General features: G+C 52.5%; 1 protein-coding gene across 9 annotated transcripts in view; it reads right to left on the reverse strand.

Moving 5' to 3' along the window:
* The window catches only part of EHMT1 (euchromatic histone lysine methyltransferase 1), a 153,068-nt gene that overhangs the window by 94,285 nt on the left and 32,212 nt on the right, over nt 1-26,571 (reverse strand). Inside the window, exon 1 of one of the 9 annotated variants that reach the window (XM_066255585.1) lies at nt 12,285-12,361. The exons of 4 other annotated variants lie outside the window; for them this stretch is intronic. The gene's annotated coding sequence lies outside the window, so the exon portion shown is untranslated. Of the gene's footprint in view, nt 1-12,284; nt 12,362-26,571 lie in introns of those variants that run through there. 4 more of the 9 variants (XM_066255586.1, XM_066255587.1, XM_066255578.1 and 1 more) reach the window with 4 other exon arrangements.

Consider the following 26,571-nt stretch of genomic DNA (forward strand, 5'->3'; position numbering starts at 1 on the left):
CGTCTATGGACCCTGCTGCACTGGGAGCTGTCTGCTGCGTCTATGGACCCTGCTGCACTGGGAGCTGTCTGCTGGTCTATGGACCCTGCTGCACTGGGAGCTGTCTGCTGGTCTATGGACCCTGCTGCACTGGGAGCTGTCTGCTGCGTCTATGGACCCTGCTGCACTGGGAGCTGTCTGCTGCGTCTATGGACCCTGCTGCACTGGGAGCTGTCTGCTGGTCTACGGACCCTGCTGCACTGGGAGCTGTCTGCTGCGTCTACGGACTCTGCTGTACTGGGAGCTGCGTCTATGGACCCTGCTGCACTGGGAGCTGTCTGCTGGTCTATGGACCCTGCTGCACTGGGAGCTGTCTGCTGCGTCTACGGACTCTGCTGTACTGGGAGCTGCGTCTATGGACCCTGCTGCACTGGGAGCTGTCTGCTGCGTCTATGGACCCTGCTGCACTGGGAGCTGTCTGCTGGTCTATGGACCCTGCTGCACTGGGAGCTGTCTGCTGCGTCTACGGACTCTGCTGTACTGGGAGCTGCGTCTATGGACCCTGCTGCACTGGGAGCTGTCTGCTGGTCTATGGACCCTGCTGCACTGGGAGCTGTCTGCTGGTCTATGGACCCTGCTGCACTGGGAGCTGTCTGCTGCGTCTATGGACCCTGCTGCACTGGGAGCTGTCTGCTGGTCTATGGACCCTGCTGCACTGGGAGCTGTCTGCTGCGTCTACGGACTCTGCTGTACTGGGAGCTGCGTCTATGGACCCTGCTGCACTGGGAGCTGTCTGCTGCGTCTATGGACCCTGCTGCACTGGGAGCTGTCTGCTGGTCTATGGACCCTGCTGCACTGGGAGCTGTCTGCTGCGTCTACGGACTCTGCTGCACTGGGAGCTGCGTCTATGGACCCTGCTGCACTGGGAGCTGTCTGCTGCGTCTACGGACTCTGCTGTACTGGGAGCTGCGTCTATGGACCCTGCTGCACTGGGAGCTGTCTGCTGCGTCTACGGACTCTGCTGCACTGGGAGCTGCGTCTATGGACCCTGCTGCACTGGGAGCTGTCTGCTGCGTCTACGGACTCTGCTGTACTGGGAGCTGCGTCTATGGACCCTGCTGCACTGGGAGCTGTCTGCTGCGTCTACGGACTCTGCTGCACTGGGAGCTGCGTCTATGGACCCTGCTGCACTGGGAGCTGTCTGCTGCGTCTATGGACCCTGCTGCACTGGGAGCTGTCTGCTGGTCTATGGACCCTGCTGCACTGGGAGCTGTCTGCTGCGTCTACGGACCCTGCTGCACTGGGAGCTGCGTCTATGGACCCTGCTGCACTGGGAGCTGTCTGCTGCGTCTATGGACCCTGCTGCACTGGGAGCTGTCTGCTGGTCTATGGACCCTGCTGCACTGGGAGCTGTCTGCTGCGTCTATGGACCCTGCTGCACTGGGAGCTGTCTGCTGCGTCTATGGACCCTGCTGCACTGGGAGGTGTCTGCTGCGTCTATGGACCCTGCTGCACTGGGAGCTGTCTGCTGGTCTACGGACCCTGCTGCACTGGGAGCTGTCTGCTGCGTCTACGGACTCTGCTGCACTGGGAGCTGCGTCTATGGACTCTGCTGCACTGGGAGCTGTCTGCTGCGTCTATGGACCCTGCTGCACTGGGAGCTGTCTGCTGGTCTATGGACCCTGCTGCACTGGGAGCTGTCTGCTGCGTCTACGGACTCTGCTGTACTGGGAGCTGCGTCTATGGACCCTGCTGCACTGGGAGCTGTCTGCTGCGTCTATGGACCCTGCTGCACTGGGAGCTGTCTGCTGGTCTATGGACCCTGCTGCACTGGGAGCTGTCTGCTGCGTCTACGGACTCTGCTGTACTAGGAGCTGCGTCTATGGACCCTGCTGCACTGGGAGCTGTCTGCTGGTCTATGGACCCTGCTGCACTGGGAGCTGTCTGCTGCGTCTACGGACTCTGCTGTACTGGGAGCTGCGTCTACGGACCCTGCTGCACTGGGAGCTTTCTGCTGGTCTATGGACCCTGCTGCACTGGGAGCTGTCTGCTGGTCTATGGACCCTGCTGCACTGGGAGCTGTCTGCTGCGTCTATGGACCCTGCTGCACTGGGAGCTGTCTGCTGGTCTACGGACCCTGCTGCACTGAGAGCTGTCTGCTGCGTCTACGGACTCTGCTGCACTGGGAGCTGCGTCTATGGACCCTGCTGCACTGGGAGCTGTCTGCTGCGTCTATGGACCCTGCTGCACTGGGAGCTGTCTGCTGGTCTATGGACCCTGCTGCACTGGGAGCTGTCTGCTGCGTCTACGGACTCTGCTGTACTGGGAGCTGCGTCTACGGACCCTGCTGTACTGGGAGCTTTCTGCTGGTCTATGGACCCTGCTGCACTGGGAGCTGTCTGCTGGTCTATGGACCCTGCTGCACTGGGAGCTGTCTGCTGCGTCTATGGACCCTGCTGCACTGGGAGCTGTCTGCTGGTCTACGGACCCTGCTGCACTGAGAGCTGTCTGCTGCGTCTACGGACTCTGCTGCACTGGGAGCTGCGTCTATGGACCCTGCTGCACTGGGAGCTGTCTGCTGCGTCTATGGACCCTGCTGCACTGGGAGCTGTCTGCTGGTCTATGGACCCTGCTGCACTGGGAGCTGTCTGCTGGTCTATGGACCCTGCTGCACTGGGAGCTGTCTGCTGCGTCTATGGACCCTGCTGTACTGGGAGCTGCGTCTATGGACCCTGCTGCACTGGGAGCTGTCTGCTGCGTCTATGGACCCTGCTGCACTGGGAGCTGTCTGCTGGTCTATGGACCCTGCTGCACTGGGAGCTGTCTGCTGCGTCTACGGACTCTGCTGCACTGGGAGCTGCGTCTATGGACCCTGCTGCACTGGGAGCTGTCTGCTGCGTCTACGGACTCTGCTGTACTGGGAGCTGCGTCTATGGACCCTGCTGCACTGGGAGCTGTCTGCTGCGTCTACGGACTCTGCTGTACTGGGAGCTGCGTCTATGGACCCTGCTGCACTGGGAGCTGTCTGCTGCGTCTACGGACTCTGCTGTACTGGGAGCTGCGTCTATGGACCCTGCTGCACTGGGAGCTGTCTGCTGGTCTATGGACCCTGCTGCACTGGGAGCTGTCTGCTGCGTCTACGGACTCTGCTGCACTGGGAGCTGTCTGCTGTGTCTACGGACTCTGCTGCACTGGGAGCTGTCTGCTGCGTCTACGGACCCTGTTGTACTGGGAGCTGTCTGCTGGTCTATGGACCCTGCTGCACTGGGAGCTGTCTGCTGCGTCTATGGACCCTGCTGCACTGGGAGCTGTCTGCTGGTCTATGGACCCTGCTGCACTGGGAGCTGTCTGCTGCGTCTACGGACTCTGCTATACTGGGAGCTGCGTCTATGGACCCTGCTGCACTGGGAGCTGTCTGCTGCGTCTATGGACCCTGCTGCACTGGGAGCTGTCTGCTGGTCTATGGACTCTGCTGCACTGGGAGCTGTCTGCTGGTCTATGGACTCTGCTGCACTGGGAGCTGTCTGCTGGTCTATGGACCCTGCTGCACTGGGAGCTGTCTGCTGCGTCTATGGACCCTGCTGCACTGGGAGCTGTCTGCTGGTCTATGGACCCTGCTGCACTGGGAGCTGTCTGCTGCGTCTATGGACCCTGCTGCACTGGGAGCTGTCTGCTGCGTCTATGGACCCTGCTGCACTGGGAGCTGTCTGCTGCGTCTATGGACCCTGCTGCACTGGGAGCTGTCTGCTGCGTCTACGGACCCTGCTGCACTGGGAGCTGTCTGCTGCGTCTACGGACTCTGCTGTACTGGCAGCTGCGTCTATGGACCCTGCTGCACTGGGAGCTGTCTGCTGCGTCTATGGACCCTGCTGCACTGGGAGCTGTCTGCTGGTCTATGGACCCTGCTGCACTGGGAGCTGTCTGCTGCGTCTACGGACTCTGCTGTACTGGGAGCTGCGTCTATGGACCCTGCTGCACTGGGAGCTGTCTGCTGCGTCTATGGACCCTGCTGCACTGGGAGCTGTCTGCTGGTCTATGGACCCTGCTGCACTGGGAGCTGTCTGCTGGTCTATGGACCCTGCTGCACTGGGAGCTGTCTGCTGGTCTATGGACCCTGCTGCACTGGGAGCTGTCTGCTGCGTCTACGGACTCTGCTGCACTGGGAGCTGCGTCTATGGACCCTGCTGCACTGGGAGCTGTCTGCTGCGTCTACGGACTCTGCTGCACTGGGAGCTGCGTCTATGGACCCTGCTGCACTGGGAGCTGTCTGCTGCGTCTACGGACTCTGCTGTACTGGGAGCTGCGTCTATGGACCCTGCTGCACTGGGAGCTGTCTGCTGCGTCTACGGACTCTGCTGTACTGGGAGCTGCGTCTATGGACCCTGCTGCACTGGGAGCTGTCTGCTGGTCTATGGACCCTGCTGCACTGGGAGCTGTCTGCTGCGTCTACGGACTCTGCTGCACTGGGAGCTGTCTGCTGTGTCTACGGACTCTGCTGCACTGGGAGCTGTCTGCTGGTCTACGGACCCTGCTGTACTGGGAGCTGTCTGCTGGTCTATGGACCCTGCTGCACTGGGAGCTGTCTGCTGCGTCTACGGACTCTCTGTACTGGGAGCTGCGTCTATGGACCCTGCTGCACTGGGAGCTGTCTGCTGCGTCTATGGACCCTGCTGCACTGGGAGCTGTCTGCTGGTCTATGGACCCTGCTGCACTGGGAGCTGTCTGCTGCGTCTACGGACTCTGCTGTACTGGGAGCTGCGTCTATGGACCCTGCTGCACTGGGAGCTGTCTGCTGCGTCTATGGACCCTGCTGCACTGGGAGCTGTCTGCTGGTCTATGGACCCTGCTGCACTGGGAGCTGTCTGCTGCGTCTACGGACTCTGCTATACTGGGAGCTGCGTCTATGGACCCTGCTGCACTGGGAGCTGTCTGCTGCGTCTATGGACCCTGCTGCACTGGGAGCTGTCTGCTGCGTCTATGGACTCTGCTGCACTGGGAGCTGTCTGCTGGTCTATGGACCCTGCTGCACTGGGAGCTGTCTGCTGCGTCTATGGACCCTGCTGCACTGGGAGCTGTCTGCTGGTCTATGGACCCTGCTGCACTGGGAGCTGTCTGCTGCGTCTACGGACCCTGCTGCACTGGGAACTGTCTGCTGCGTCTATGGACCCTGCTGCACTGGGAGCTGTCTGCTGCGTCTATGGACCCTGCTGCACTGGGAGCTGTCTGCTGCGTCTATGGACCCTGCTGCACTGGGAGCTGTCTGCTGGTCTATGGAACAGCCCCAAGCCCCAAGGCCAGAGGCAGGTCAAGGAGCACTGGCCACAAAGCACTACTTGCCCTGACCTCAGGACAGCCCCTGGGCACATCCGCAGGGCCGGGGGCTTAGCTCCGGGCTCCACCTCCACTCAGCCCATCTCTCCTGAGGGCATCTCCCCTTCAGAAGAATGTGGGAGTTCAAAGTCTGGCACCAAGAAAAGGGAGAAGCCTACTAAGATCAGAAGAGTAACCTGAGTAACAAGCCTGCGTGAAATACCACAGACATAAAAGCAGCCACAGAGGGGTGGCCAGGATGGATGTCTGCTGGTCACCCAGGACACGCCACACTTAAACCAGCTGCTCAATAAACATCTGCTGGGAAGAGTACCCGTCCTCTCCAGGACCTTACTCTCTGGTGAGTGAGGCTGCACTGACCCGAGAGAAGGCCAGTAAACACTGCAACTTAACAGCCGAGCATCTTAAACCGGCAAGAGGTAGTTCTTGCAACACTGCCCCCCCCCCCCCCCGTTAGGAAATTGCACCTGAGTCCGCTCTGTGGCTCACTGGAGCAATGGTGCCATCTGGTGGTCACCAGACTAAGTGCAGAAAGCTAAGTGTTAACGAATTTCCCTCATCATCTGAAGACAATATTCCTGATCTTTCCACAAAATTTTCTGTAACACATAGCACTGAAACAGAATACGACAAATGCACACAAAGCGAGCTGACTCCCCTTCAAACCCCCATTCTGACAAACAGATTGAGCATGGTCAAGGCAGCAAAGCAAAGCTGCTGGACACTTTGAAGCATGTGACACAAAATGGGAAAGTTGTCCCCATCTCAATGAAAGGTCTCTGAGAAATAGGGCCTTTGTTGGTTTGTTTCATTCATGACTGTACTACCAAATCCTTCAGCTTACAGTAAAACAGTCGTTCTCAAACTTCTCAGTCCCAGGACCAAGTTACACTATAAAGAGCATTTACAACCCAGAAGGTCTGTTCTCAATCCTTGTCACTCTCTTTAAAAATAACGAGAAGTGCCTGACCAGATGGTGGCGCAGTGGATAGAGCGTCGGACTGGGATGCGGAAGGACCCAGGTTCGAGACCCCGAGGTCGCCAGCTTGAGCGCGGGCTCATCTGGTTTGAGCAAAGAGCTCACCAGCTTAGACCCAAGGTGGCTGGCTCCAGCAGGGGGTTACTCGGTCTGCTGAAGGCCCGCGGTCAAGGCACATGTGAGAAAGCAATCAATGAACAACTAAGAAGTCGCAACGCGCAACGAGAAACTGATGATTGATGCTTCTCATTTCTCTCCGTTCCTGTCTGTCTGTCCCTGTCTATCTCTGCCTCTGTAAAAAATAAAAAAATAACGAGAAGTGGCTGAAGACTGCACAACTATGAATGCCCCTCCCCACCCTCTCTCTCCCCCTCCCCCTCCCTCTCTCTAAAACCAATCAAAAATATATATAATAAAATCAATAAAAGTAACGAGCATTAATCAGATGAATTAAATTGCACACAAATGAAGGTTTCTATTAACTTTGTTTACTGTAAAACTAGTTAAAATATATGTTCATTATTTTTTTAAAAACTTATATTCCCAAAAATATAACAAAAATCACTGTCAACCCCACAGTTCAGATTATCCAAGTTAACTAGTAGTATATTTCCCTGGGGTTTTTTTTCTGTTTTTTTTTACAGCAACAGAGAGAGGGATAGATAAGGACAGGCAGGAATGGAGATGAGAAACATCAATTCTTCGTTGCAGCCCCTTAGTTGTTCATTGACTGCTTTCTCATATGTGCCTTGACCCCTTGCTCAGAGAGACCTTGGTCTCAAGCCAGCAACCCAGCACTCAAGCCAGATAAACCAGCACTCAAGCTGGCAACCTTGGGGTTTCAAACCTGGGTCCTCCACGTCCCAGTCCAACACTCTATCCACTGCACCACTGCCCAGTCAGGCTCCCTCTGGTTTCTTGCTAAAATGAATACATTTTTTTTTTTTTTTTCTGAAGCTGGAAACGGGGAGAGACAGTCAGACAGACTCCCACATGCGCCCGACCGGGATCCACCCGGCACGCCCACCAGGGGGCGACGCTCTGCCCACCAGGGGGCGATGCTCTGCCCTCCAGGGCGTCGCTCTGCTGCGACCAGAGCCACTCTAGCGCCTGAGGCAGAGGCCAAGGAGCCATCCTCAGCGCCCAGGCCATCTTTGCTCCAATGGAGCCTCAGCTGCGGGAGGGGAAGAGAGAGACAGAGAGGAAGGAGAGGGGGAGGGGGGGAGAAGCAGATGGGCACTTCTCCTGTGTGCCCTGGCCAGGAATCGAAACCGGGACTTCTGCACGCCAGGCCGACGCTCTACCACTGAGCCAACCGGCCAGAGCAAACTGAATACATTTTTAAAATCTGAGCTCTTCTATAAGTTAGACAAGTGTTAAGAGAACAGTAACTACTGCACACAGGAAACCCTCAGGGACCCGCTACGTGCACTCTAGGAGGCACCCACACAGATGTGTGGGCCCTAGAAGAGCCGCCCTCACATGAGGCTGCGGTCAGCAGTGGATCTGGAAGGAGCCCTGCCTGCACCCCAGGGAAAAGGAAGACGGGAGGGAGGAAGGGAGGAAGGGAGGGAGGGGCAAATGCAAGAATGGGAGGCCCTGAGACAGTGGAAGGCAGGGGAGGAAGCTAGGTCGGCAGTCCAGGAGTACCACCCCTTCCCCTCGCCCCTGCCCAGCAGCCCACTCCTCCCTAGTCCTCCCTTCTAACAGGGAGCACAGTCAGATCAGCAGAGGGAGAAGGTGAGAGGTGTCCCCATGGCAGGACAGTGAGGAGCAGGCGCGCTGTTTCAGATGCGGGCATCACCAGCCCTGGGCAGTGCTCAGAGCTAGCTACAGGACTGTGACTAGAGGCCATTAGGGGCTCCACAGGGAAGGTCGAGATCCTGCCACCAGGTGGGGTGCAAGGACTGCCCAGAGGATGGAAGGGACAGCAGCAGAAGACAGAGAACTCTCACCTGCACACTTATCATAAACACAGGCAGACTTTGGAGGAAGAAACTTTGTGCAAGGAACCAGGGAAATGAAATAAAAGCTGGTGCCAAAGTAGGACAAAGAATAGGTTCTCAACCAGGCTCTAGTCACCTTGACTCCCTCCTCTGACCCCTCAGAGCCTCTCTCCGATCAGCCTGGTTCCTAGGACCCTCTCACCACCAGCAAGCAGAGGGACCTGTGTACAACTGGGCACTCAAACCCTCACTCCAGCCTCAGCCTGAGCGGCGCTCTCCGGCCCATTCCCAACAGCTGACCCCTCAACCACCAGAACTCTATCTCACCAGGAAGCCTCCCCACTCAGAGCCTACACACTGGTTTTTATTTCTCCCCAAAATTCACGCTATCCTTCTTCTAAGTCTTTTATCAAATATCACTTTCACATAAGAAATCACAAACAGAGCCTGACCAGGCGATGGCGCAGTGGATAGAGCGTTGGACTGGGATGCAGAGGAACCAGGTTCAAGACCCTGAGGTCGCTAGCTTGAGCGCAGGCTCACCTGGTTTGAGCAAAGCTCACCAGCTTGGACCCAAGGTCACTGGCTTCAGCAAGGGGTTACTCACTCTGCTGTAGCCCCATGGTCAAGGCACAGATGAGAAAGCAATCAATGAACTAAGGTGTCACAACGAAAAACTAATGATTGATGCTTCTCATCTCTCTTCGTTCCTGTCTGTCTGTCCCTATCTATCCCTCTCTCTGACATCTGTCTCTGTATAAAATAAAATTTAAAAAAAATCACAAACAGAAGATCAACTGAACTGTTACCAAAACTAAAAACTTTCATGTTTCAAGAAAGTGAAAAGTAGCCCAACCAGGCAGTGGCGCAGTGGACAGAGCATCAGACTGGGATGCAGAGGACCCAGGTTCGAGACCCCGAGGTCGCCAGCTTGAGTGCGGGTTCATCTGGTTTGAGCAAAGTTCACCAGCTTGGACCCAAGGTCTCAGGCTTGAGCAAGGGGTTACTCGGTCTGCTGAAGGCCCACAGTCACGGTACATATATATGAGAAAGCAATCAATGAACAACTAAGGTGTTGCAATGAAAAACTGATTATTGATGCTTCTCATCTCTCTCCGTTCCTGTCTGTCTGTCCCTGTCTATCCCTCTCTCTGACTCTCTCTCTGTCTCTGTTAAAAGAAAAAAAGTGAAAAGTAAAAAAGAAAAGGAGTGAAAAGTCAACCCACAAAACAGGGAAAATATTTTCTTCATATTATTATCCCGAAAAATAATACTGGCACATTCACAATATCAAAAGTGGAGATAAGCCATGTGTGCATCAACATGAATGAATGAACAGTGTGGTCTATCCACACCATGAGCTGCGATGACTAACGTACACCAAAATCAAATGAACCTTGGAAACAGTATGATAAGTGAAAGAAACCAGTCACAAAGGATCACATATTGTATGATTCTGTTTTTATGAAATGTCCAGAACATTCAAGTCTATGGAAACATAAAGTAGATTAGTGGTTGCCAAAGGCTGTGGGGAGGAGGAAATAGGGAACTACTACTGATGGTACAAAGTTTCTTTTTGGCATGATGAAAATGTTCTGGAATTTTTGTGCTCTGTTCATTGACATACCAAGTTCCCAGACTAGTAATTCTGGTATATAACAAGTAATTAATATGGGACAGTTGGATGGTGAGTGGGTAGGTGAGATGGATGGATGGGTGGGTGGGTGGGCGGGTGGATGGATGGGAGGATGGATGGGTAGATGGGTTTGTGGATGGATGGTGCAGAGATGGGTGAATGGGTGAGTTGGTGGGTGGGTGGGTGAGGGGAAGGGAAAAAAGGGGGGGGAGAGAATGAAAAATACTCCTTTTCTAGAAAGAGCCTAGGAGCCCGTGTCAATCATGCTCCTAGTAATGGACAGCTGGCATCCACCACCATTTCTCATCAACACCCCCTTCTTCCTGTTGGCTGCCTCCTTGATGGCCCCACTTTTCCAGGACAGAAAAGAAGAAATGTGTTCTTCAAAAGTCTATAACGTAGTTATGAGCTCTCTTCTTCATAGCGCTTTCTCACTTTTCTTTTTAAAAACAAGTTTGTGCCTGCCCAGGCAATGGCGCAGTGGATAGAACGTCGGACTGGGATGCAGAGGACCCAGGTTAGACCCCGAGGTCACCAGCTTGAGCGCAGGCTCATCTGCTTTGAGCAAAGCTCACCAGCTTGGGTCCAAGGTCGCTGGCTCGAGCAAGGGGTTACTCGGTCTGCTGAAGGCTCACGGTCAAGGCACATATGAGAAAGCAATCAATGAACAACTAAGGTGTCGCAACAAAAAACTGATGATTGATGCTTCTCATTTCTCTCCGTTCCTGTCTGTCCCTATCTGACTCTCTGTCTCTATATAAAAAAAAAAGAAAGTTTGTGAGGCCCTGGCCGGTTGACTCAGAGGTAGAGTGTCAGTTGGGCGTGTGGAAGTCCAGGTTCGATTCCTGGCCAGGGCACAGAGGAGAAGCGCCATCTGCTTCTCCACCCTTCCTTCCCCTCTCCTTTCTGTCTCTCTCTTCCTCTCCCGCAGCCAAGGCTCCATTGGAGCAAAGTTGGCCCAGGCACTGAGGGTGGCTCCATGGCCTCTGCCTCAGGCACTACAATGGCTTTGGTCGCAACAGAGCAACACCCCAGATGGGCAGAGCATCGCCCCCTGGTGGGCATGCCAGGTGGATCCCGGTCGGGCGCATGCCGGAGTCTGTCTGACTGCCTCCCCGCTTCTAACTTTGGAAAAATACACAAAAAAAAGATCTGTGAAATAGAAACGTGTTAGCCGAAGAGCAGTTTATTCTGAAGGTGAGATGGTTTGGATGGGCTCTCTTCAGGGTTCTGTGAAACCCACCAAGCATCACAAATTTTACATAAGACACATTCCTATAAGATTTCAGATGCCACTGTGATAAAACAGCCTAAAAGCATACCTTTCCTCATCTATTTCTCTAAAAAGAAGATCAAATGCTGACCAAACATAAGCATTTGTACACACTCACCACCACTTCCGTTTCACTTAACCCTTTTCACTTTGGTTCTTCTGTTCTCTTCCTCTCAATGCCAACCAAGATCCAAGATGACTGCCCCTGCTTCAAGCGGAATATAAAAATCTTCTAATACTAAAACACCCCCATCTCAAATTCCCTCAAATAAAAAGCAAGCAGGGGCCTCCCCCCGGCCCTGCCTTCCGCACATGCTCTGCCTCTGCCACCTCAGGGCTGCAGTCTGCACCTGCCAATGGTCTCCCTTGGTCCAACCTTTCCACAGAAGGACCTCTCATCCCTGGGGGAAAGGAAATGGGGGAGGGAGTGGCGGGGGGGGGGAGAAAAGGGGGGAGGAGAGGGGAAGAAAGAGGGGGAGAGAAAAGGGGGGGCGACAACAGCAGGGATGAGGGAGCCAGAATCCACGGATGCTCAGGCACAACCTCCATGGGCCTGAGGAACCTTCTCCTCTAAAAGCCCTTTCTTGACATCATAGACGAGAACAAATCCTCCCTTACGAGCTGAGCTGCGAATTAACCACCATTGAACTTTACATCACAGGGTTCAGTCTGCTCGCTTGTTCAATGGTTCTCAGCACCACCACCCAAAACAGCAACAGCCAGCCCTGTGCCCAGCCTGGACGCCAGAGGCCCCGAGTCCAAGGGCAGACACAAAAAGTGGTCCCTATTGTTCCCTCTTCCTCATTCTGCTGCTGAGCTGGAGTTTCCTCAGATCTAGGAGACTGGCCCGCCCTCCTCCACTCTTTTGTTCCAAGAATACCATTCTAGAACTGGCAGCCTACGAACCGCTCTGCTCCACTCCTGCCGTTGACCATTACTGGGCCATAGCCTCTCACTGGGTCCCTCAGGACGTGTCTACCAGTTTCTTACACACTAGGTCATCTTCCAGGGAATGGCTTAGAAACCCCCAGTGGAAGGTCTGTGCCTTGCGCCTCTGGACCTGTCCACGCCTCCCTTCTCTGTCATTCCAAGGGAAATGGCGTCTCCCAATTCCGGAGGCCAAGCAGGGCATCTGACAACCTGCAATGTCCCAGCGGTTCCGATGAGCAGTGCACAGACTTCCAAGGGCACTCTTGGTGACTGGTAGGAGCCAGTGTCACCAGGGCTGACAGACTTCTTTTTCTGCAGCCTGCATGAAAAACGAGAAATGTGCACAGTGACAAGGCCAGCTCCTGCTCTCTCTTAATGCACCCTCCCAGTCTCTCCCATCACTAACGAGGCCACCAAAGGTTCAGAAAAAGTGAAAACAAGGAAGCCTCCTTAGCCCAGTACAAGCTGGTCCGCCATCAGCACAACTGGAGAAGTGGGGAGCTGCTTCCTGCCAAGACGCCTGGGCTGTACCTGGGCTTCTGTACTGCAGCTTTGAGGGCCCCTCCCCCACTCCATCAAAGCAGGGCTACAGTTATGAGTAGGTTGGCTGGGAGGCAGTGACCCTGTCAGCACAGCAGACACCCTCACTCCTGGGCCACCCAGACCGGGAGCACGTGGGCACAAGGCTGACACGGAAAAGGAGGACTGACCACAGTGCCCCTCACACGGGCCTCCAGCAATTCCTCCCTGATTGTGCAGATGCTCGCTGCGGCCACTGCGGGCCGACCCAGCAGCTCACTCAGGGGCAGAAGGCTGCCCCAGCATGCTCAGTGGCCCCTTCTCAGCAATATTAACTGCTTCATGAAGAGGAGCCAGCTCCAGGCGGGGAGCATTCTCCAGCTGGGGCCCACGGTGCATCCAAAACCCTCAGATGAACAAACACACTAAAATAATTTCAGACCTATGGTGGCGTAGTGGATCAAGTGTCAACCTGAAACGCTGAGGTCACCAGTTCAAATCCTGGGCCTGCCTGGTCAAGGAACATATGGGAGTAGGTGCTTCCTGCTCCTCCCCCCTTCTCTCTCTCCCTCCCCACACTTCTATTTCTCCTTTCTCTCTAAAATTAATAAAAATCTTTAACAAAAATCATTCTTAAAATAATTTTAGTTTTCTCAGAAGGGGACTGAACAACGTGTCTTCACCCTAAAAATGGTAGAGGGTCCTCCTACAGGACCATCAGTAACAGCTTGTCACACACACACACACACACACACACACACACACAAGCTCCCCGAAGCTCTCTTGGGTTCAGCTTTGTTTAAAAAATACTGACAAATCACCTGACCAGGCGGTGGCGCAGTGGATAGAGCACCGGACTGGGATGCGGAAGGATCCAGGTTCGAGTCCCCGAGGTCACCAGCTTGAGCGTGGGCTCATCTGGTTTGAGCAAAAGCTCACCAGCTTGGACCCAAGGTCACTGGCTTGAGCAAGGGGTTACTTGGTCTGCTGAAGGCCCGCGGTCAAGGCACAAATGAGAAAGCAATCAATGAACAACTAAGGTGTCGCCACGAAAAACTGATGATTGATGCTTCTCATCTCTCTCTGTTCCTGTCTGTCCCTATCTATCCCTTTCTCTGACTCTCTCTCCCTGTCTCTGTTAAAAATATATATATACTGACAAATAAAAATCTAGGAAAGGAGTCTGAGGTCAAATCTAAGGGGAAGAAAAGGGTCATTTTACCCACCCTGTCATAAGGAACTCACTTAGAGACTACGTCTAGCACCAAGAGCCCTCGAAGTTACTGAATCACAGAGCACACTTCAAGCTCACCAGGCTTCAGAGACAAGCCCGCGTGGGGTGGGCCTCAGGACCGCCATGCAAACACCTGCACTCATTCCCACTCCACTGCACAGCTATGCCAACCCTCTAATCAAGTCCAAGCTGTAGCTCAAAATACAAACCAATAAATATCTGAAGTCCACTTTTTTAAAGGAGGCAATAATTTTAAAATAGTGTGCTCAGGTTTCATGCAAACAGCAAAACAGAAACACAAATACTATTTCCTAACTTGAAGACTACATAAAAGTAGCCCTGGCTGGATAGCTCAGTTGGCTAGAGCATCATCCAGAATTGCAGAGGTTGCCAGTTTGATCCTGGGTCAGGGCACATACAGGAAGATTGATGTTCCTGCCCCCCCCCCCAATCAATATAGCTGAGTGGTAAATCGTTGGCCCAGCGTGTGGATGTTCCGAGTTCAAATAGGAAAAGCGCCTATCTGCTTCTCTACCCCTCCCCTCTCACTTCTCTCTCTCTCTCTCTCTCTTTCTCTCTCTCTCTCTCTCTCTTCTTCTTCTTCTTCTCTTCCTCTCTTGCAGTCATGGCTCAATTGGAGCAAGCTGACCCCAGGCACCGAGGATGGCTCCATGGCCTCTGCCTCAGGCACTAGAATGGCTCCGGTTGCAACAGAGCAACACCCTAGATGGGCAGAGCAACGCCCCCTGGTGGGCATGCCGGGTGGATCCCAGTCGGGCACATGCGGGAGTCTGTCTCTGCCTCCCATCCTCTCACTAAAATAAAAAAAGATTACATGAAAGTAAACAATTATTAACTTTTCTATGTAAATGTCCTTTATATAGAGCACCCACTTTGTCTTTCTGCTGAGATGCTGGTGTGAACCTGGGTCTGTGGGCTATGGCTGAACCCCAGAACCATCATGGCCCATCAGCAACAAGTCAGGAAAACAAATGACAAGATGTTCCTCTTTAAATATCCAGCTCCAGCCTGACTAGCCAGTGGCGCAGTGGACAGAGCATCAGACTGGGACACAGAGGACCCAGGTTCAAGACCCCGAGGTCGCCAGCTTGAGCACGGGCTCATCTGGTTTGAGCAAAGCTCACCAGCTTGGACCCAAGGTTGCTGGGTCAAGCAAGGGGTTACTCGGTCTGCTGAAGGCCCACAGTCAAGGCACATATATATAAGAAAGCAGTCAATGAACAAGTAAGGAGCCACAACGAAGAATTGATGTTTCTCATCTCTTTCCCTTCCTGTCTGCCTGTCCCTCTGACTCTGTCTCTGCCACAAAAAAATAAATAGATAAATAAATAAATATCCAGCTCCACTCAGCCAAGAGCAAACAACACACCCACCAAACTCAGACATCAGACTAGAGGTTCAAATGTACAAAACCAGTGTCGATACATCCACGGTCATTTACAAACCAGCCCACCGAGCACACAGAGCATCTTCGGCAATCCTGTCCCAAGTTTACAAAGCACAGAAAGGCAGACTGAATCAAAATAATGCATGTTAATAAAAATGTGTGTAACTGTGCCCTGGCCAGGTGGCTCAGATGGTTTGAGTGTTGTCCTGATGTGCCAGGGTTGCGGGTTCGATTCCTGGTCAGGCACTTATAAAAGGATCAACCAATGGATACATAAATAAGTGGAACAACAGATCATTGTTTCTTTCTCTCTCTCTCCCTTCCTGTCTCTAAAATTGTAAAGCCAGTAGCCAGGGCCACCATCGTGGCCACTCACATGCAGGTTCGCATTGGATTCGGACAGACAGTAATAAAACAACGGAGCCATGAACTGGTGGGCCATTATCGTTAATCCTAGCTTGCACCCAGAGGGCAAGTAAAAACACACACTGGGCTCCAAAACCCACTCATTCAGTGCTCACAAAGCTACTGACTTATCCGCGTTTCCTAGAATCAAAGGTTTCTAGCTCACTAGCCCTATTCTCCTTTGTTCCCCATCTCCTTCTCTCTACACAAACTCTGCACTAACTGGCTTCTCTTTCAGCACTCCACCATCTTGGCTGCCTCCCCTCTCTTCCACATGGCCTTACTCTGCTCTCCAACCTGCTCTCTGCTCTAATACTAATCTCAGGAACGGAGAAAGCAAGCTCCAGGTCTGCCCCATTTTATAGTGCAGAAATCAAAACCTTTAATCCAATATACAAACAAGGAAGTCTCTGATACAAAGCCACTTGTCTGAGGCATAATGGGATTCCTCATGAGAGTGTACCACCCCACATCAAAAAGGGTGGGAAAGGCTTAGTCCTAAAACCAAGTCCCAGGCTACAAGGATCCTGCCTGCCCACAGCCCGCCCCCAACACATATTAACATAATCACGCCCATCCCAAGCAATCACCTGGGCAATGGGCTTCCACATGGGCAGCACCATCTTTAACAAAGTGAGCATAATATATTTTATCTGCCCAACAAAAATCATTAAGAAAAATTAAAACTATAAAGCTCACTCATCATTTAAAGCAACAGAGACACCATTTCCAACTATCAGAATGGCAGGAAGTCTAGTCTGTTAACAGGAGAGGAAGGACAAACAAGCAACTGTCACAACCACTGGTATAATAATAAAGTTAATGAAACCTCTGTATGGGCAACTTCGCAATATTTATCAACTTTTTTTTTTTTTAAGAAATGTGACTTTTAAAAATATTTTATTTATTCATTTTTAGAGAGAGAGGACAGGGAGAGAGAGAGAAAGGAAAGAGATAGAACAGGGGGAGATGCAGGAAGCATCAACTCTCATATGTGCCTTAACCAAGCAAGCCGGGGTTTCAAACCAGTGACCTCAGCATTCCAGGTCCTTGGTTTATCCACTGCACCACCACAGGTCAGGGCATCAACTTTTGAAACACACATACCCCTTAGCAGAGCAAGTCTACTTTTTACTTTAGGATAAGCTTGCAGAAGTTCTTGCAGGAGCTGCAGTTCTCCAACTCCTCCACAAGAACATTCACTCAAACGTTGCAGGGCCTGAGGACTTGGTTTCCCAGAACACAGTAACTACTACCAAGGGGGCGGGGAGTAGTGTCCACAGGTATTACTGGAGGCTGGGCCCAGAGCCCTCCAGGCACAGGAACACCAAAGGTAGGGCCAGTTCAACTGCAAACAGCCAGGAGGCCACTGCCTGCAGCACAGTGAGCTTAGGGAAGTGGCTGGAGAAGATGGCAGGTCGCCAGGCCCAGAGGCACGCCAGGCCTTCCTGGTGCTTGGAAGCCACAGGAAGGCTACACACTGAGCAGAAACACGACTAGGATGCTGGGCTCCTGAGAGGAGGGCACGGGGCCATGGAGGAAGGTGCGCCCGAAAAGAAGGGTCACAGTGTCCACGAGTGCCAAAGAAATAGGCCCAGAGGTCAAGGGAGTGAGCTCAGATTCACACTGAGCTAACAGTGCCCATTCTGCTCTCCAGGCAGTCAACACAACCTGGACGCAGAGGCCAGGCCAAGGTGAGGCTGGGGTCAAAACAGCACTGGCTGAGGTCACGCAGGGTAAGGACACACAGAATGGGGACCGGGACAGGGCCCTGGCACACGCCACACCTAGAGGTCAGGCTCAGGAGGAGGGTCCTGCAAACAAGACCAAGAAGAAAGACTCACTGAGGTAGGAAGACCAGAAGAGTGAGGTGTTCTGGAAGCAAAATGAAGAAAACGAACTGCTTCTTTTGTCTTGAATTACTGTACCAAATGCTGCGAGAGGTCTACTAAAAAGGCTCTCTAAGGGTTTAGGAACACCCAGGTCAATGGCACCCTGCTCAGAACAGGCTCAAAGGGCAGGCCTGGTAGGTCCTGCAAACAGCAGAGGTGGCATGAAGTCTGAGAAACCACGACTTAATTCACAAAACTTAAAGAAGCACGTAAGCCTGACCAGGCAGTGGCACAGTGGATAGAACACCAGACTGGGATGCAGAGGACCCAGATTCAAAACCCCAAGGTTGCCGGCTTGAACGCGGGCTCATCCGGCTTGAGTGGGGGCTCACCAGGTGGAACGTGGGGTCGCTGGCTTGAGCAAGGGGTCACTTGCTCTGCTCTAACCCCCTGTCAAGGCGCACATGGGAAAGCAATCAATGAACTACTAAGGAGACTAAGAAGACTAAAGAAGACGCAACAAAGAATTGATGCTCCTCATCTCTCTCCCTTCCTGCCTGTCTGTCCCTGTCTGTTCCTCTCTCTGTCTCTGTCACACACAAAAAAAAGAAAAGAAAAAAAAAGGAAGCACGTGAACACAAATGGTCCACACTGTGTCAAAGCCAGGATGACAGAATGAATGTTCAAACGGAGAAGCAACTAAGGCATCTAACATGCCAGCCCGCCGTCAAGCTCCAGAGGTCTGTGGCAATGCCGGGTCAAAGCCTACACCTCCCACGAAGCCAGCACCCGTTAGCACACACCCCATGTGGGCCTGCGGATAGACAGCACTGCAACTCACCCCCAGCCAACTGCACTCTGCAGCTCTGACCCACAGACCGGGGCCAGGCAGCCAGAGCCAGCCTACTTCCCAGCTGCCAACTCCTTCCCTCCTCTCATCAATGAAATGGGAGCATTCCTCCAGCTTTCCACTCAATCCCTATCCTGGAAAAGGAATATCTCCCCCTCCTCATACTACAGAATTCCCATCCTAGATGGTCCAAAGTTAACGCCTACCTGGGATTTCTTCAGGCAAGGGCAGCATTGGCCACAAAACATGGCAGGAGCCATAGGTGTGGTTTAATTTCCCAGCAGCACCCGGCTGGAAAGCTCCACTGGTTAGAGCATCACTGTTAAGTGAAGAGGTTGTTGGTTTGATCCCCAGTCAGGGCTCATGCAGGAACAGATCAATGTTGCAGTCTCTGTCTCTCTCTCTCCCTTTCTCTCTCTAAAATCAACAAAATAGCCTGACCAGTGGTGGCACAGTGGATAGAGCAACAACCTGGGACACTGAGTTCCAAGATTGAAAAGCCTGAGGTCCCAGCTTGACTGTGGCATTGCCAGCTTGACTGTGGAACCATCGACATGATCCCAAGGTCGCTGGCTTGATCCCCCCATATGAGAAGCAATCAATGAACAATTAAAGTGACACAACTACTAGCTGATGCTTCTCATCTCTCTCCCTGTCTCTCTCTCTCTCTCTCTCACATGCACACACACCAAATAAATATATAAAATAAACATTCTTTTAAATTCATTTTTAGAGAGAAAGGAGAGAGAGCGAGAGAGAAGCAGGAAGCATCAACTCCCATTTGTGCTTTGACCAGGCAAGCCCAGGGTTTCGAACCGGCAACCTCAGCATTCCAGGTCGACGCTTTATCCACTGTGCCACCACAGGTCAGGCTAAAATACACCCCCCCCCCGAAGTTAGAAGCAGGGACCAGTCAGACAGACTCTCACATGTGCCTGACTGGGATCCACCTGGCATGCCCACCAGGAGGCGATGCTCTGCCCACCTGGGGCATTGCTCAATTGCAACCAGAGTCATTCTAGCACCTGAGGCGGAGGCCATGGAGCCATCCTCAGCGCCTGGGCCAACTTTGCTTCAGTGAAGCCTTGGCTGCAGGAGGAGAAGAAAGAGACAGAGAGGAAGGAGAGGGGGAGAGGTGGAGAAGCAGATGGGCACTTCTCCTGTGTGCCCTGGCCAAAAAAAAAAACCTGGGACTTCCACACGCCGGGCCAACGCTCTACCGCTGAGCCAACCAGCCAGGGCCTAAAATAAACTTTTTTTAAAATATAAATTTTCCAGCAGCCACATGAAAAAGTGGTAACAGGAATCATTAGCTTTACTACCTTCTGTTTAAACCAATAGATATCCTAAGCATTATTTCAACATGTAACCAATATAAAATAATTCATACCAAAAAAAAAAAGAACACAAATTCCAGTGTACATTTCACATTTATGGCACATGTCAGTTTGGTGTGGACACATTTCTAATGTTCAAGAGTCACATGGGAGGGCGGCCAGCTGGTTGGAGATGGCAGCCCCTTTCTATGCCAGTCTGTCCAAACGCAGAGGCTGACCCTTCTCCCAGATTCCACTTGGAGACCTCAGTCTGCAGCAGGAACGATCACCCAGGGAGCCTTCCTTCAGCCACCCCGAGTGGCTTAGCATTTCCGTTTGCTGCTTCTGTAATGCTTTCTTTATCCTTAACAGCAATCATCAAATTCTGTAATTGAGTCCTGGCCGGTTGGCTCAGTGGTAGAGCGTCGGCCTGGCGTGCAGGAGTCCCGGATTCAATTCCCAGCCAGGGCACACAGGAGAAGCACCCATCTCCTTCTTCACCCCTCCCCCTCTCCTTCCTCTCTGTCTCTCTCTTTCCCTCCCGCAGCCGAGGCTCCACTGGAGCAAAGTTGGCCTGGGCGCTGAGGATGGCTCCATGGCCTCTGCCTCAGGCGCTAGAATGGCTCTGATTGCGGCAAAGCGACGCCCCAGATGGGCAGAGCATCACTCCCTGGTGGGCATGCCAGGTGGATCCCGGTCGGGCACATGCGGGTCTGTCTGACTGCCTCCCCGTTTCCAATTTCAGAAAAATAAAAAAAAAAAAATTTTTTTTTGTAATTGCATGTCTTTCCCAAAACCAGAACATGAGGACCTCGACTAAGACAAGGCACTGTGCTTGTTCTCATCTGGCTCCCAGCTCAGAAGCTGACATACCCACGGTGTGAAACGTATGCTACGAAAATGAACAAATGGAGTAAATGGTTCCTGTCTACACCTGGAAGCCAGTTAATTTCAAATGAATTCACCCAAGGCTGCCACCAAAAAAAAAAAAAAAATCATAAGCCAATTCTGACTATTTTACTTGAAGTTACACAACATTTAGAGATCATCTGAAATATGCCAGGTAATATTCTGGGAATACTAGTAAGAACTAGGAAACTAATAGAAGTTAAAGCCCCACCTTCAAAGACTTGACAGTCTAGCCACTAAGACAATGACAGAAACCAGAGATTAAACACAAAGTAAGTGTTCTGACCAAGAGCAGGGAGCCCTGGACGCACAAGGAGGGCGTCCCCAAGACAGGCCAGCTAGCCACAGCCTACCGCCCGTCCTCGTACAGCCAGGGAGCCAAGGGTGGCTCTATGTTTTTAAATCCACATAAAAATCATCAGAGCCTGTCTGACCAGGTGGTGGTGCAGTGGATAGAGCATTGGACTGGGATGCGGAAGGACCCAGGTTCGAGACCCCAGGATAGCCAGCTTTAGCATGGGCTCATCTGGCTTGAGCAAAAAAGCTCACTAGCATGGACCCAAGGTCACTGGCTTGAGCGAGGGGTTACTCAGTCTGCTGAAGGCCCGCGGTCATGGCACATATGAGAAAACAATCAATGAAAAACTACGGTGTCTCAATGAAAAACTACGGTGTCGCAACGAAAAACTGATGACTGATGCTTCTCATCTCTCCCCGTTCCTGTCTGTCTGCTCCTATCTATCCCTCTATCTGACTCTCTCTCTATTCCTGTAAAAAAATAAAAAATCAGAGCAGAGCAGAGAGCAAAGAGAGGCCACGTGGAGGAGGCCAGGGGAAGCAGTCAAGATGGCAGAGTGATGAGTGAGAGGCCAGTTTGTGCAGTTTGACCCTGGAGAAGGAAGGAGATGGGGAACAGAGCCATGCGTGAGGAAACTGAGAGCTCTGTGCAAGAGGCTGCCCGGGACCTGCAAACCGAACAGTGGAAGGAGCTGGAGCAAATGCAGGAAAAACCGATGCTGACCCTGGAGCTGGAGGAAGCACTGGAGGAGGAGGCCGACCAGGTTTGTGAGATTCAACTGGAAATGGAGCAGCTGCTGGAGGAGGATTCACAGGTTCGTGAGTTGCAGATTGCCCTGGATGTTGTGGAGAGCCAGCAGCGGCAGGAGGCCGGGGCTGAGGCTGAGGCCGGGGCTGAGGCTGGGCCCGGGGCTGCAAGCCCAGCAGCGGGAGTTGGTGTTTTCAGTTCCTCTTTGGAGGATGAGGAGAATCGGACTGGAGTTGTGATCCGCAGTCTCCAGAAGGTGAGAGCCCAGAAGCAAGGAGTTCTTACTATGCTCCTGGTGGGTCTGCGATTTTGGGGACATAGGATGGACGTTATCATGCTCTCCAGAGCCAAGATGGAAATGCTGACTGACATTGCCACGTGCTCCTCTTTGGAACAGTGTAAGACCTGCCAGGATGGCAGGAATGAGGGGAGTGGCTGAGGTTTCATGTGCGTAGACTGATTTCCTGGACTACAGCCGGAATGGGCACTGGTTCCTTTGTTGGATGGACTTACGAATTTTTTGGACAATCTGAAATGCCCTGATGGGGGTGGGGGTGTGTTGGGCAGATAAAATGTATTATGCTCACTTTGTTAAAGATAACACGAGGAGGCCGTCGCCCAGGTGATATTAATGTGTGTTGGGGTGGGCTAAAGGCAGGCGGAATCCTTGTAGCCTGGGGCTTGGTTTTGGGATTAAGCCTTTCCTACCCTTTTTGATGTGGGGTGGTGCAATCCAATCATGCCTCAGAAGGTGACTTTGGGTTGGAGACTTCCCTACTTTGTATATTGGATTAGAGGTTGTGAAGCTACAGTATAAAGTGGGGGCAAAACGGGATTTTGTGCTCTTGGTTCCTGAGATCATCATTAGAGGAGAGAGTAGAAAGGAGAGCAGGAGGAGGCCACGTGGAGGTGCCAGGAAAAGCAGCCAAGATGGCGGAGTGCTGAGTGAGATGCCAGTTTGTGCCGAGTTTGTATCTGGGATAAGGAAGGAGATGGGGAACTGAGGAGGATAAGTGGTGAGCTAGAAACCTTTGATTCTAGGAAACTCGGATAAGTCAGTAGCTTTGTGAGCACTGAATGTGAGTAGGTTTTGGAGCCCAGTGTGTATTTTTACTTGCCCGCCGGGTGCAAGCTAGATTAAAGACTATGGCCCACCAGTTTTTGGCTCCATGGTTTCTTTTTTTTTTTTTTTTTTTTTTTTAGAGAGGAGAGGGAGAGACAGACAGAGAGAGAGAGAGAGGAGAGAGAGAGAGAAGGGGGAGGAGCTGGAAGCATCAACTCCCATATGTGTCTTGACCAGGCAAGCCCAGGGTTTCGAACCAGCGACTGCGCCACCACAGGTCAGGCCTGTGTGGTCTCTTTTCAAGTTAGCGTTTCCCCACGGGGGAGGTGAAAATGGGGTTTTGTCACCATTTCACCAAAGGGAAAGTCAAGACACTGAAGAATGACTTGCCCACAGTTTCTTTTTTCTCTTTTTTTTTTTTTTTTTTTTATGTGCCTTGACTGCGGGCCTTCAGCAGACCAAGTAACCCCTTGCTTGAGCCAGTGACGTTGGGTTCAAGCTGGTGAGCTTTTGCTCAAACCAGATGAGCCCTCGCTCAAGCTGGTGACCTCGGGGTCTCGAACCTGGGTCTTCCGCATCCCAGTCCGACGCTCTATCCACTGCGCCACCGCCTGGTCAGGCGCTCCATGGTTTCTTTACCGACTGTCCGAATCCAATGTGAACCTGCATGTGAATGGTCACGATGGCGGCTCCTGGCCTTACATTTGGCGTAGTCTGTGGCAGGATTCGGAGATCGGTATGGAGCTGCCATCTTTGAGTGTTGGAGTAGAGGACTGGCTAGTGTTAGGGTTCCCCATGGCTGTCCTCTTGGGGATCGTAGGCTAGCTGACTTTTACAGCCATGCGTGAGGAAACCGAGAGCTCTGTGGAAGAGGCTGCCTGGGACCTGCAAACCGAGCAGTGGAAGGAGTTGGAGCAAACGCAGGAGAAACCGATCCTGACCCTGGAGCTGGAAGAAGTGCTGGAGGACGAGGCCGACCAGGTTCGTGAGATTCGCCTGGAAATGGAGCAGCTGCTGGAGGAGGATTCAGAGGTTCGTGAGTTGCAGATTGCCCTGGACATTGTGGAGAGCCAGCAGCGGCAGGAGGCCGGGGCTGAGGCTGAGGCTGAAGCTGAGGCCGGGTCTGGAGCTGCAAGGTCTGCGGAGCAGAAGGCGGCGGCAGCCCGGGGTTTGAGCCTGGCAGCAGGAGTTGGTGTTTTCAGTTCCTCTTTGGAGGATGAGGAGAATTGGGCTGGAGTTGTGATCTGCAGTCCCCAGAAGATGGAAGCCCAGCTGGAAGGAGCACCTACTATGGCCCCGGTAGGTTTGCGATTTGGGGACATAGGACTGGACATGCTTTCCGGAGCAGAGATGGAAATGCTGACTGCCATTGCCACGTGCCCCTCTTTGGGACAGTGTAAGACCTGCGAGGATGGCAGGAATGAGGGGGGTGGCTGATGACCCAAGTGCGTTGTTGGTCAAATAAGTTTGTAAACATGATATATATGTTTGCTCGCTTGTGACTTATAATGGGTGTGGGGGACAGGCTATAAGCAGGCCAGGTTGTTGTAGCCTGAGGTTTGGTTTTGGGACTAAGCTTTTCCCCACACCCTTGACTGATTGTATGATCTGGGTGGTGCACTCTCATGAGAAATCCAATTATGCCTTGGATAAGTGACTTTGTATCGGAGACTTCCTTGTTTGTATATTGGATTAAGGGATTTTGGTTTTCTACACTATAAAGTGGGACAGACCAGGAGCTCAAACACACAGTTCCTGCTATCACAATTGCAGGGGCTCCCCTGATCCCTTGCCCTTCATGGGAAGAGCTGGTTTTCTGCTTTTCCCTTGTCTTCTTTTGTGGTTTGCCTGTCTTGGTGAGACACCAATAAATAGGATGGCCCCCCATCCTCTGACTCCGCCATTTCTTTATCGCCTGCCCGAATCCAATGGGAACCTGCATGTGAATGGTCACGATGACGGCTCCTGGCCTTACATGCGTGGACTGATTTCCTGGACTATGACTGGAGTGGGCATTGGCTCGTTTGTTGGATGGATTTACGGATTATGGATTTTGACAATGTGAAATACCCTGATGGGGGTGGGGGGTGGCTTTGCTGTAAGCACTCCCCTGCCCCGGGAAGCTTTTCCCATAGGTCGAGGACATTTTGCGCTTTGGGCAAAGTGCTCAGAGACTGGTGAAGTGTACCTTTGTAATTGTTGAAACTATTATTTTTGCTGTTGTAATTTGTGTAATGTTCTAATTTCCTTGCACAGGGATGCCGGTGGTATAGATTGCGGGTAGTAAAGTGAGCATAGGGGTGGATTGTTGGGCAGATAAAATGTATTATGCTCACTTTGTTAAAGATAACACGAGGAGGCCATCGCCCAGGTGATATTAATGTGTGTTGGGTTGGGCTAAAGGCAGGCGGAATCCTTGTAGCCTGGGGCTTGGTTTTGGGATTAAGCCTTTCCCACCCTTTTTGATGTGGGGTAGTACAATCCAATCATGCCTCAGAGAAGTGACTTTGTATTAGAGACTTCCCTGTTTTATATATTGGATTAAGGGTTTTGAATCTACACTATAAAATGGGGGCAGAACAGGAGCTTGCTCTTGGTTCCTGACATTAGCATTAGAGAGAGCAGAGCAGAGAGCAAAGAGAGGCCACGTGGAGGAGGCCAGGGGAAGCAGCCAAGATGGCGGAGTGTTGAGTGAGAGGCCAGTTTGTGCAGTTTGATGCTGGAGAAGGAAGGAGATGGGGAACAGAGGTGAGTAAGTCTGGTGAGCTAGAAACCTTTGATTCTAGGAAACTCGGGTAAGTCAGTAGCTTTGTGAGCACTGAATGTGAATGGGTTTTGGAGTCCAGTGTGTGGGGGGTTTTTTTGTGGGTTTTTTTTTGTATTTTTCTGAAGCTGGAAATGGGGAGAGACAGTCAGACAGACTCTCGCATGCACCCAACCAGGATCCACCCAGCACGCCGGCCAGGGGGCGTCGCTCTGTCGCGACCAGAGCCACTCTAGCACCTGGGACAGAGGCCAAGGAGCCTTCCCCAGCTCCCGGGCCATCTTTGCTCCAATGGAGCCTCGCTGCAGGAGAGGAAGAGAGAGACAGAGAGGAAGCAGAGGGGGAGGGGTGGAGAAACAGATGGGCGCTTCTCCTGTGTGCCCTAGCCAGGAATCGAACCCGGGACTTCCGCACGCCAGGCCGATGCTCTACCACTGAGCCAACCGGCCAGGGCCCAGTGTGTGTTTTTTACTTGCTTGTCGGGTGCAAGCTAGGATTAAAGACTATGGCCCACCAAAAAATAAAAATTAAAATTTAAAAAAAAAAAAAAAATCATCAGAGCCTGACCAGGCGGTGGCGCAGTGGATAGAGCATCGGACTGGGATGCAGAGGACCCAGGTTCAAGACCCCGAGGTCGCCAGCTTGAGCGCGGGCTCATCTGATTTGAGCAAAAGCCCACCAGCTTGAACCCAAGGTCGCTGGCTCCAGCAAGGGGTTACTCGGTCTGCTGAAGGCCCGCGGTCAAGACACATATGAGACAGCAATCAATGAACAACTAAGGTGTCGCAACGCGCAATGAAAAACTAATGATTGATGCTTCTCATCTCTCTTCGTTCCTGTATGTCTGTCCCTGTCTATCCCTCTCTCTGACTCACTCTCTGTCTCTGTAAAAAATAAATAAAATTTTTAAAAAAATCATCAGAAATGCAAATCCCAGTGCGCACATGACCAGGCTCCCATCTCACAGGGGTCTGTGGCCAGCTTCATGCTGTGGTGCAGGGCACTGTGGTGCCCAGAAGGCGACCTGCACTGCGTGGGCCTCACCCACACGCTGCACCCAGACATTCTGCAGGTGTGACCAGTGCACACCTGTAATGCCAAACAAGAAGAGAATGGTGGACTCTGAATGCCAAATGCCAGGCTTTCAGTCCA

The sequence above is a fragment of the Saccopteryx bilineata genome, chromosome 2 (assembly GCF_036850765.1).
Source record: "Saccopteryx bilineata isolate mSacBil1 chromosome 2, mSacBil1_pri_phased_curated, whole genome shotgun sequence".
In the NCBI taxonomy this organism is placed as follows: domain Eukaryota; kingdom Metazoa; phylum Chordata; class Mammalia; order Chiroptera; family Emballonuridae; genus Saccopteryx; species Saccopteryx bilineata.